The sequence below is a fragment of the Chiloscyllium plagiosum genome, unplaced genomic scaffold, assembly GCF_037043375.1.
Source record: "Chiloscyllium plagiosum isolate Xiang-an unplaced genomic scaffold, Cpla_swu_hap1 HiC_scaffold_6, whole genome shotgun sequence".
Classification (NCBI taxonomy): domain Eukaryota; kingdom Metazoa; phylum Chordata; class Chondrichthyes; order Orectolobiformes; family Hemiscylliidae; genus Chiloscyllium; species Chiloscyllium plagiosum.
In genome coordinates, this window is record NW_028270144.1 from 95,787,570 (window position 1) to 95,799,942 (window position 12,373).

The window sequence follows — 12,373 nt, forward strand, 5'->3', positions numbered from 1 at the left end:
ACATGACCCTTTTTGATGCTTCAATTATCTGGCATCATTTGATATAGTGACCTTGAACAAGACTGGGTGTGTTCTAAGAATGGCACACAATAGATTTAGAAACTCCAAATTCATTAAGTTGAAAACTAAGTGATGCCTTTATGGTCAACTGTAAATAATCAGTGTGGCTGTGACTAAATTGAGATTTTACCAAGTGACAAAAATATGATGCTCCCTGCTGCGAGAAAATTTCTATTATATATATATGCCTTTAATCTCATTAATAGCATCACTGCACCATATAACAATGTTTTTGTTCTCTGCTACTGCCAGGTTTCCTCCCATCACTTGAAGATAAGAGTGCATTTTCAGTATCACCTTTTAGTACCTCATTTAAGAAATATGTGCGTGTATGAACCTAATGTGAACTTAAAACAGTCCACTTTTAAAGTAACCATCAACTCAATCCTAAAATCATTTTTTTGACCAATTGTGTGTGTCTGGTAATTTGTCTCATTCTCTTCATACACATGTAGACACAGGTTAATGTTATTTCCTAACTCAATTCATTTAATCTCTAAATAATGCAGAAGTAAAGAAACAAATATCTGTTATTTGTATTTTTAAAATCAATTGACAAAAGTAAACAGCATATTTATGCATTACTATCAAATTAAGTGCCCATACATTTTGATGTCATACGAATAAATCAGTAAATGCTAAATTATACACACTTAGAATGCTTTGAATCTAGGAAAAGTTTTGTAAAATAAACTGCATTCAATATTTACCAGTCTGATAAATGTTAATTAGATGACATGAAGGTATAAATAGTTGAAGGAATAAAACTGATTGCCATGCAAATAAGGAGCAACAATGATGACAAATAACAATAGGAGTGGCACCTGTGTGTTCATAGGTCAGCCTGCACATGAATAGAGCAAGATATTTACTTGACCAAAACAATCACCTTGCAAACTTTCTAGATTTTCCTTGCAGATTATATTTACTACTTCACTCAGTTTAATAGAAGGCATGAACTTAAAAATCAAATTAATTCAGAAACAAAAATATTCCTAAATTGAGAAAACAAATGCAATTTATGCAGAAAGAACTTAATGGTTAACTCATCGCTCTAATGTTGTAAAAAGAAACCACAGTAGAGGGTGCAATGCATTGCCATGTATTGAAATAAATGATGGGACTGGGACTGTTATTTGCTGTAATGTTCATCAAGCCTCCAGAGGGACAGTTACAAAACCAGCAAAGCACTTTGGGATTTGTTGCAGTTGCCATGCAGGCAATTTAAGATTTTCAGCGTCAAAAGCAAAAGGAAGCTTACGACAAGGCTTACTTCCCACATCAGGGAGGTGGCAATAAGATCACAGTAAAGGGATACACAACAGATACTCAATTACTGCATCAGACAGGCAGGCAGATACACAGCTAGAAATTCTCAACATGATTTGTAAGAACGAAATACCCGAGTAAAAGCAGGAATTAAGGGGTGAATTATGTTATGAGCCACAATTTTTCATATTTAAATAAAGAATGCATTGATATGATTGCCCTGTCAATACTTTCTAAGCAGAATCGCAATAGACATCCAGCAAGGCCAAACTTCATGTTGCTAGGAGCTTGCTGCATCATTCCAGGCTTTGAGGTGAGATTCCCACTTGGAAGTGGTGAGCTGCTCATTAATAACCTTACTAAATGCACATCTTACCTCGTTAATATGCAGCGACACATGCCCCTTACACACCAAAATTTGAATCCGATACGTGTCACAGCCCTCATGGCACATTTACTATATTTACTATCATTACAGATATACTTAAATATGTTGCTGCACCTTGTCCTGCATTGACAACTCTCACTGAAATGCTACAACAAGGACATTGTGTGTTCGGGGTTATGCAATAGCCTCATGGACAGTATCAGGCTGCAGCTCCAGGCTCTTCACGTACTCAGAGTCATAGAGATGGACAGCATGGAAACAGACCCTTTGGTCCAACCCATCCATGCCGACCGGATATCCCAACCCAATCTAGTCCCACCTGCCAGCACCTGGCCCATATCCCTCCAAACCCTTCCTATTCATTTACCCATCCTGATGCCTTTTAAATGCTGTAATTGTACCAGCCTCCACCACTTCCTCTGGCAGCTCATTCCGTACACATACCACCCTCTGTGTGAAAATGTTGCCTCTTAGGTCTCTTTTATATATATTTCTCCTATCACCCTAAACCTAGGGCCTCGAGTTTTGGACTCCCCTGCTCCAAGGAAAATACTTTGTCTATTTACCCTATCCATGCCCCTCAATTTTGTAAACCTCTATAAGGTCACCCCTCAGCCTCCGACGCTCCAGGGAAAACAGCCCCAGACTGTTCAGCCTTTCCCTATAGCTCAAATCCTCCAACCTTGGCAACATCCTTGTAAATCTTTTCTGAACCCTTTCAAGTTTCATAACATCTTTCCGATAGGAAGGAGACCAGAATTGCACACAATATTCCAACAGTGGTCTAACTAATGTCCTGTACAGCCGCAACATGACCACCAAACTCCTGTACCCAATACTCTGATCAATAAAGGAAAGCATACCAAACATCTTCTTCACTATCCTATCTACCTGCGACTCCACTTTCAAGGAGCTATGAACCTGCACTCCAAGGTCTCTTTGTTCAGCGACACTCCCTAGGACCTTACCATTAAGTGTACAAGTCCTGCTAAGATTTGCTTTCCCAAAATTCAGTACCTCGCATTTATTTGAATTAAACTCCATCTGCCACTTCTCAGCCCATTGGTCCATCTGGTCACAATCCTGTTGTAATCTGAGGTAACCCTCTTCGAAGTCCACTACACCTCCAATTTTGGTGTCATCTGCAAACTTACGAACTGTACCTCTTATGCTCGCATCCAAATCATTTATGCAAATGACAAAAAATAGAGGACCCAGCACCGATCCTTGTGGCACTCCACTGGTCCCAGGCCTCCAGTCTGAAAAACAACCCTCCACCACCACCCTCTGTCTTCTACCTTTGAGCCAGGTCTGTATCCAAATGGCTAGTTCTCCCTGTATTCCATGAGATCTAACCTTGCTAATCAGTCTCCCATGGGGAACCATGTCGAACACCTTACTGAAGTCCATATAGATCACATCTACTGCCCTGCCCTCATCAATCCTCTGAGTTTTTTGAAGAAGTAACAATCAAGTTTGTGAGACATGATTTCCCAAACACAATGCCATGTTGACTATCCCTAATCAGTCCTTGCCTTTCCAAATACATGTACATCCTATCCCTCAGGATTCCCTCCAACAACTTGCCCACCACCAACATCAGGCTCACTGGTCTATAGTTCCCTGGCTTGTCCTTACTGCCGTCCTTAAAACAATGGCACCACATTAGCCAACCTCCAGTCTTCCAGCACCTCACCTGTGACTATAGAATGATACAAATATCTGAGCTATGGGCCCAGCAATCACTTCTCTAGCTTCCCACAGAGTTCTCAGGTACACCTGATCAGGTCCTGGGGACATATCCACCTTTATGCATTTCAAGACATCCAGCACTTCCTCCTCTGTAATATGGACATTTTTCAAGATGTCATCATCTATTTCCCCACATTCTATATCTTCCCCATGTCCTTTTCCACAGTAAATACTGATACAAAATGCTCATTTAGTATCTCCCCCATCTGCTGCACCTCCATGCAAAGGCCACTTTGCTGATCTTTGAGGGGCTCCATTGTCTCCCTAGTTACCTTGTGTCCTTGATGTTTTTGGAAAAAATCCTTTGGATTTTCCTTAACTCTATTTGTCAAAGCTATCTCTGGAGCAATTTGTTAAAATACAAGTATATTTTATCAGCAGCTACCCTCATGGCTTTGGGTCACAGGTAAAAATAAACAATCCTCAAGGAGCTATCTGGTACTACTTACAATTAGAATTTTTTGTGGCAATTAAAATAATTCACAGATCAGCATTATTTCATTGACTAACGAAATAGATAAATGGTTCACTGTTGTTCTTATCATATAATATATGGTACTAAGAAAAGGTCACTTCAGGCCACTGTCTTTTCCAAAAAAGATCACCATGTTACCACAAAAGCATAATGATGTCCCTAAATCTGAAACTGTGGGGGATTAAATCATTCTATTATATTTTGAGGAAACTTGTACTTCAGTCCTTTCATGCCCTCGACTGGGACAAAGTTCTCTATTTCCCAGTAAACTCTGTTTGGCCAGCCTCATAAAGGACTCTATGTAAACATAAAAGTCACTCTCTAATTACATGACTAATAAGTTTCCTATCTCAGTCCCTTGCCTTTATTTCACAAGTTGATTTAGCAGATAAATAGGAAGGGTTTGGAGGGATATGGGCTGGGTGCTGGCAGATGGGACTAGATTGGGTTGGGATATCTGGTCTGCATGGACAAGTTAGACCAAAGGGCCTGTTTCCATGCTGTACATCTCTTTGACGATCCATCTCATTTAATTAATTTTAAATCATTTGTCAGGTCTTAAGGATGGTTGTTGACATTTTCTACGAGATATACTGGGTGCTAATCTTCTGAGACTGCAGCACGTTAGATGGCGTTAACTGTTCACCATTGTCTCAAGACTGTATCACTATTCCTCTACTATTGCTTGGTCAAAGTCCTGGAACACTTCCTAATACCGTGAGTAGTAGTTTAGGAAAACAGCTTAATATCATCTTCCTCATATCAATTTATGGAATGCCTTAATGAATGAATAAAGAAAACAAAAAGGACAAAAGTTATAGAGATTAGGAAGTATAAAAAGCAGATGTTGCATAATGTGGACAAAAGCAATGTCAAGGCTACAGAATAAGAGTGATTTAAAGAGTATCTGCAGAAAGAATCTTTCAATAAAGAAGCTAAACAATATCATAGGTTCTCTCAATCAGTGGCTCACAGCCCAGATCCTAAAATTATCATGGAAGCTCAATTTCTCCAACTCCTTAATCTCTGCCCAACATAATCTTCAAATGCCACAGAATAAGGTTTGTGTATCTTGATGCACTCAACCCTTCTCTCACCAACTTGCATTGCATTTAAAATCTTCATTTTCACCAATAAAGTCATCCATATATCCCTTTGGGTTTTGTGGTCTCTTTCTGCTTCTCCTCGGTTTTTCTGTCCTGGTTTTAGCCATTTTGCTCCCTGCACCCTTACCATCTCCTGACCAAAGACCTGACTTTATCAATTGGGATAATGCCTCACTATGGACCAGTGAGTTTGACATCAGTGGTGGGTATTTTGCTAGAGGGGATTCTGAGTGGTAGATGGAGTTTAATTCAGATAAATAAGAGATATTGCATTTTGCTATGGCAAATCAGGTCAGTACTTACACACTTAATGGTTAGGGTCCAGGGGAGTGTTGCCAAACAAAGAGATCTTGGGGTGCAGGTTAATAGTTCCTTGAAAGTGGAATCACAGGTAGACATGGTAGTGAAGGTGGCGTTTGGTACTCTTGCCTTGAGCATAGGAGTTGAAATGTCATTTTGCATCTGTATAGGACATTGGTTGGGCCAGTTTTGGTACACTGCATTCAGTTCTGGTCTCCCTACTATAGGAAAGATGTTGTTAAACTTGAAAGGGTTCAGAAAATATTTACAAGGATATTACCAGAGTTAGAAGGTTTGAGCTACAGGGAGAGGCTGAATAGGCTGGCGCTATTTTTCCTGGAGCAGAGGCTGAGGAGTGACCTTATAGGATGCTTATAAAATGAGGGACATAGGGTGAATTTTTCTTGGGGTTGGGAAGTCCAAAACCATAGGGCATAGGTTTAAGGAGAGAGGGAAAAGATTTAAAAGGGACCTATGAGGCAATGTTTTCATGCAGCGTGTGGAGTGTGTATGGAATGAGCTTCTAGAGGAAGTAGAGAAGACCGGTACAATTACAATATTTGAAAAGGATGGTATATGAATAGGAAGGGTTTGAGGAGGATAGGGGCCAAATGTTGGCAAATGGGACTAGATTAAATTTAGAATATCTGGTCTTCATGGACAAGTTGGACCTAAGGGTCTGTTACTGTGCTGTATGACTCTACTGGTTCAGTTCCATATGAGATACTGTAGAATTTTACTTTCTGCATTGTGGGGCAATTCTGACCGTGAGTAATATATAGAAGAGTAAATTGCTACTGGCGGTTAGCAACCTAAACTACAGTGAGAATAAGGAAACTGGATATATTTACCTCAGAGGGGAAAAATAAAGAGGCTGAAAGGAATGTTGTTGAATTTTAAGATGCTATTGCACAAGAGTGGCCCCAAGTGTTTTAGAAACCAAAACTTCTAAACTTGAGGTGCAGTGCATTTTTATTATCCTATATCTTACTGTAATCAAGACTCAACAGTAATGGATATTTGTGGGATTGTGTTTACATTTTGGAAAAACTACCATCAGTTGTCCGTGTTAACATTTCTGCTAAGCACCACTGAATCAGACACAAACAGCAAAGCTGGCTCAGGAAAATTGGATTTCAAAAAATTAAAAGCTGAAATAAAGCAAAGACAAATTAAAACATCATTATTACAGAGCCAATAGTGGCTCCATTAGAACACAGCCACTGGATAGGATTTAATGTCTTTCCCCAGCAAATTTTGGTAGCAATGGCATTTATTCAGGTGGAAGGATGGTTGACAGAGACTTTGTCAGCACTTGCCTCTGTCCAGATTAAGTCTGTGTAGGACAACTTGTGGATAATCCTTCAACCCAATGAGGCCCTTTTCTGGTTAATTAATGCCAACTCATTCCAATCCATCTGGTATTCACCCATTCGTGAGTAGGCAACCTGCCATGAAGAGCCAAGTGTGGATTTTGGGGAAGCTAGGGGTGGGGGCAAAAAAAGAGAGGAAAAGGGGTGTTTCTCTTCCAAAGTCACTGCAATGTCTGATCAAGAAATCCAGCACAGGATGGTGGAAGGAATGTGAGCTTGCTGAGAGCCACCCACTGAATGCTGTTTATATATGCTCTCCAGTGATCTCCCTCCTTCTGTAATTTGTAGCCGTCTTGGAACATGGTAGCTACATTACCAGCAGTAGCCATTGTCTCCCTAATGACACTACCAATTATTTAGAGAAGGTAGCAGCTCTTCGTGGTAAGATGCCTATCCCCAGGGTCCCCAATCCCATAGAACACCTGCCCTACCTGGTTAAGTGCTCGTGGGGCAGTCAATAGGGCTTACATTCCCTCAAGAACGTAGGATTGTTCCTCTTGAGACCGCCATTGCCTCAATTGAATACTACTGCATTGTAGCTCCTTTCTAAAACAGCAAGCTTAGAATTAAACAAAGCTGAACGGAACAGCCAAAGTGCACTACAGAATGCCTTGAATGTAGCAAAATATCTCAAGTTACTTGAGAGGAGTATTATCAAATAAAATTTGACATCAAGCCATAAATGTTTGAAAGCACTCCTCAAATGAGTAATGAGGGAGACAGCTTTAGATTGGGAATTCAGGAACTTTGGGCCTTGGCAGCCTATGGTAGAACAACGAAAATCAGGAGCGCACTAGGAGCTGAAATTGGATCAAAATTGAACCATAGCATCATTATAACACAGAGAAGCCCATTTGACTTACTGAATCCACGTTAGTTCTCCTTCTGGTTTGTCCTATTCCCCTGTTCTAACCTCATAACCCTTTAAGTTGATATCCCTCAATCATCTATGCAATTTTGTTATGTTCTGATGAAATATTAACTCTCTCTCTGCAGATGCTGTCCAACTTGCTAAGTTTTTTTCTGAGTTTGCTCAGTTTTGCTCTTATTTCCAGCATCTGCAGTGTTTTGGCTTTGTCGTCATCACTCACTTTCCCTGCCTTCACCACTCTCATAACAGGTCATTCAAATGAATGTTTTTCCAATCTGTGTATGCTCCAAAAGATGATAAACATAAATTCTGAACTATTTTTTGTTGATAAGCTAACTTAAATTTATTGGTGGTATTATTCTACTATATTTGTCACATTCAGATGTGAGTTTACAGATAGTATTGCCCAGTCTGTTTATTAGCCTGGTTAACATCTATTAATTTGACTCAATCCAATTATTGGAATATATTCCAACTTCCTCAAGCATTCTATAGTTCTGATCATTCTCATCAACACCACATTTACAGTAATTTCCCTCATTACCTCTGCTACAAAAGTCTGGAGAAATTTAACTGAAACTTTGATCTTTTTCTAACAGTTGCATGAACATTTAGAAAATCCACATTGTAAAAACAAAATCTACTTATGAGAACTTTAAACATGCTGAAAGGTCATTAATATTTTATCTCAGCCAGTTAGTTAATGTACAAACAAAATGAACAAACAATTGTTATTCAATTTCCAACACAACCGAGAATCTGCATTGCAATTACCATTCCCTGAAAACATTGAGAACCGCTACTATAAACACTATCAAATTTTTCTGGATAACCTGTGCTTGCAAATATCATTCAGAAACAAAACACAATAATACATGCTGTAAATACCATTCCCTGTAATACATGGATATAAATGTAAATATCACTCAAATTTAAACCAATGCTGTAAAAAGCACTCGGCAAAAAAGCTAGGCTATAAATGACAAATGTTCCCCTAAATAAGCCAGGGACACCCTGTGCTTTAAAGGCCACGCCCAATTCATAACTGCTACCAGGTCATGCACTAGAACATATGTTGCATTGCCAGCAGCTGAAAGAATGGAGCTTTGTGCTAATTTATTTCAAGTTAATGCAAATATGTCAAAATACATTCGCAATAATAGAAATTTCACACTACAAATAAATAATCTTGCTTTTATTTTTTGAAAATTGAATTTAACTCTCAGATGAATCAAAGTTGACTTGAATAATACCAAAACCACTAATTGTCAAAACGCTGGGAACACAAGTCACAGGGTTGTTGTAGGATATGCTCAAAAGTCTATAAGCTGCTTTTCCTGTTGGGTGTTACAGGATTTTCCCCGTCATCTCCAAAACACAAGATGCCTTATTCAAAGTGTAGCACAATGCACCATTTGGAAGTCCATTCAGTAACTCGAAGACCCTGATCCGATGCATGCTAATTTTATTACGAAGCAAGAAGTACCTGAATAATTTCTATCAAAGCTCCTTTAACTCAGCTATTTGTCATTAATGATGGAGTTATGTTAACCATCAACAGGAGCAACAATATACTGTTAACTATTTTACATTAGATCACTTGGCCAGTGAATTGTAATCATGTTTTACTAGAATACAAACATAGACCAATCATTATTTTGACATTCAACAAATTAAACTCAAAATGATTTCATCTCTAGAATAATGGAATTGAGGCACTCCAGTTATGTATCAGAACAGCGGTACAGCAAAGCATAGCACAAAGCCACATGAAACAGCTGACTGGCATTACAACACGTTTAAATGCAAAGCCGAAGAACTATATTTTTGTTCTGATCCTTGTTCTTTGCGATTCTCCAAAGCTCACATGACTGACAGTAACAAGTCACAAACAAAAGCAAGATTCAAAATAATGATGAAATGGAAGTCTTAATATCTTCTATTGCTATTGCGCTAACAATGGAGTGAGTGATGACTGTGTAATTCACTGCCAGAAATTTTGATAGAAGCAGATTCAGTAACAATTTTCTAAAAGGAATTGGATAACAATCATAATATAAATTGAGGGGCACCCTATGCCCAATTTTCCAATTATGAATTAAGAGGTTCATAATTATGCACAATAAACATTTCTCTAACAGCAATGGTAGCAAATGCTCCCCACTGGTACTACCAAGTCAGGAAAATGCCTCCTCTTTACTGTATTGGGGGGGGGGGGGGGGGGTGCAGGTCATAATTTATTTTCACACATCTTACCAAATTACAGCTACTGTATAACATCAGAAGAATTTCCTGAATTACCTTCAGTAAATAAGAAACATTTACCAGATTCAAATTTTAGGACTTGGTTGATATTTGAGATGTGAAAACAGAATTAATTAGTTCACTTATTGCCTCGAGCCATACTTGCTCATAAATAACCACAAATATTGTTCAGGGTACTCTTTGTTAAATAAATTCTATGTAATCAGTGTCAGTCCTCATTTTGTTTAAATATTATGTTCTACTTTGATTTAATCAAATACAAAACAATTTATATGTACACATAGTTGAACTTTATTGTCTGAAACAAAATGGGACTGGAATTAACCCATTTATCCTGTATAAAGAAATTATCACTTTTGTTTAAAAGAACATTTGTCAGAATTGACTCATCTCTGCACAATTAATGTCAATGGGTAGCTTAGGAGCTGTGGCCTTCTGGACTATACAAGTGCCTAAATGAAGATATTTTCTAAGTCAACCTGTTCAGAGATATTATTATTACACATTTTTCAAGCAGGTTCAACATGAACCCAAGTTTCTTGGTTCAGAGTTAGAGACACCACAACTCTCCACAAAAACTCTGAATGCCTAAATTAATTATTTTGCATGCAACTAACGCAATTTCTTTTCAATCACCAGTTCAGAAGAATCACGGTGGGACTTGAGCTCAGGCCTCCTGGAACAAAGGTAGAGACACTACCCACAGACACAAAAGCCAAGTGCCTAAATTATTTAAAAACTGAAAGAACTGCAGATGATGAAATTAGAAACAAAAACAGATGTTGCTGGAAAAGCTCAGCAGGTCAGGCAGCATCTATGAAGCAAAATCAGAGTTAATGCTTCAGGCCCAGTGACCCCCTCTCAGAGCTGAGGAAGAGTCACTAGACCAGAAACCTTAACTTTGATTTCTCTGCACAGATACTGCGAGACCTGCTGAGCTTTTCCAGCAATTTCTGTTTTTGAGCCTGAATTATTTATTGTTAAATCTGTTTTTCTAATCAACCTGCTCAGATACTATTACACACCTCTGCAGTGGGTTGGACTTCAATCTCTGCCACCTGGTCCAGTAAGAGCCCCGAGTGCATAAATTAACTATTTTTTCCAATCAACTAGTTCACAGATATTATTACACATCTAGAGCAGGTGGGACCTGAATGCGAATCTCTCGGTCTTGGGGTAGGGACACTACCACTATGCCACAAGAGGGCTCTTGTGCCTAAATTAACCAGTTCCCTAGAAACTGGTATCAGCTGTAAGCATTAGATGTGAATTGAAAAAGTCTCATTATTACTCTACATTGATACTAATTGTAGTCTCATGATTGGTCATTTTAGCAATTGTTATCCTACACATTTGCTACATTAAAGGAAAAAGGAAAACTAGGGAACGTAGGACATATATTTAGTCAAAACAGCAGTATTTTGTAGCAGTTCAGGAGATCCTTGTCCTTGCCCAAAGACAACAGGCCCAGTGAAATCAAACAGGCGCTTCTCAAATGGACGATACTATGAAACAGCACTCAAACAAGTTCAGGCAGACAAGACAACTTTTGTTTTAACTGGCCATGAACTTGACTAGGAATAGTGCAAGCAACATTCTGAACTTGTTGGTGATGGTTAAATACATAACAGGGGATCCCTGCCAAAACTGATAATATTTGGAATGTTCTGGAGATAAATGTTATCTGCACTGTGCAACTGGCGCTGTCCTTGTTTTGTCAACATTTCCCTGATGCAGATCAAATGCATTTCCTGATTTATTGATGTGATTATGCATTTGTGATCACAGGCCTACTGGTGGAGTCAACACAACCAAAAATCTTTTTTTGATCAACGAACATTAAAACTGCAAAACAATTGCTGCTCTCCAATTTCTCAGGCCGGGGTAGTAATTCTATGGATAGATTTTGTTTAATGAATGATTATTTGTTTGCCATGTTTCAAAGCTGTTCTGAAATGTTGATATTTGTAAATGGATATTCAAGATGTTGTAACTGATGACATCGATGCCAATAGTGGCCCTGTATTAAAATTCTGTTTGTGTTTACTTTTGTAAAACATTCTGCCAAAATTACTTTGGAAAGTACACTGCATTAGATACTGCCACAGAAGCCTGAAGGGGAAGGTGGTAGTGTAAACATCAGTGAATGAAAAAAAAAAGTTGTTCTGGAATAAAATATCCATGAAATGATCTTTCCTTAGTTGGAAAAAGCAGAGGTTGGCAAAATGTCCAAAAGGTTTTGCAAAAGAATTTCCAAAACATAATGAGCGCATATAGTATATCGTTTGAAGATAACTGACAAAGCAAAATAAATGATCACAAGATGAGACTGGGTGGAATTTTTGTTGAACAGTCAACCAGCCTACAATATCAACAAGGATGATTAAAATTGTTGGTATGAGAGCAGCAGTAAAAGATTAAACAATGTTGCTAAGCAATCCAACTTAAAAAGGTACACAGGTGATGACTCAACTAGTTAATATTCTGTTTTGAAAGAATAACTTCAAGTAATGA

At 38.5% G+C, this 12,373-nt stretch overlaps 1 protein-coding gene across 3 annotated transcripts in view; it reads right to left on the minus strand.

Annotated features, from left to right (window-relative positions):
• Window positions 1-12,373, minus strand: part of stard13b (StAR related lipid transfer domain containing 13b) — a 550,394-nt gene that overhangs the window by 139,558 nt on the left and 398,463 nt on the right. The gene's annotated exons all lie outside the window — the stretch shown is intronic.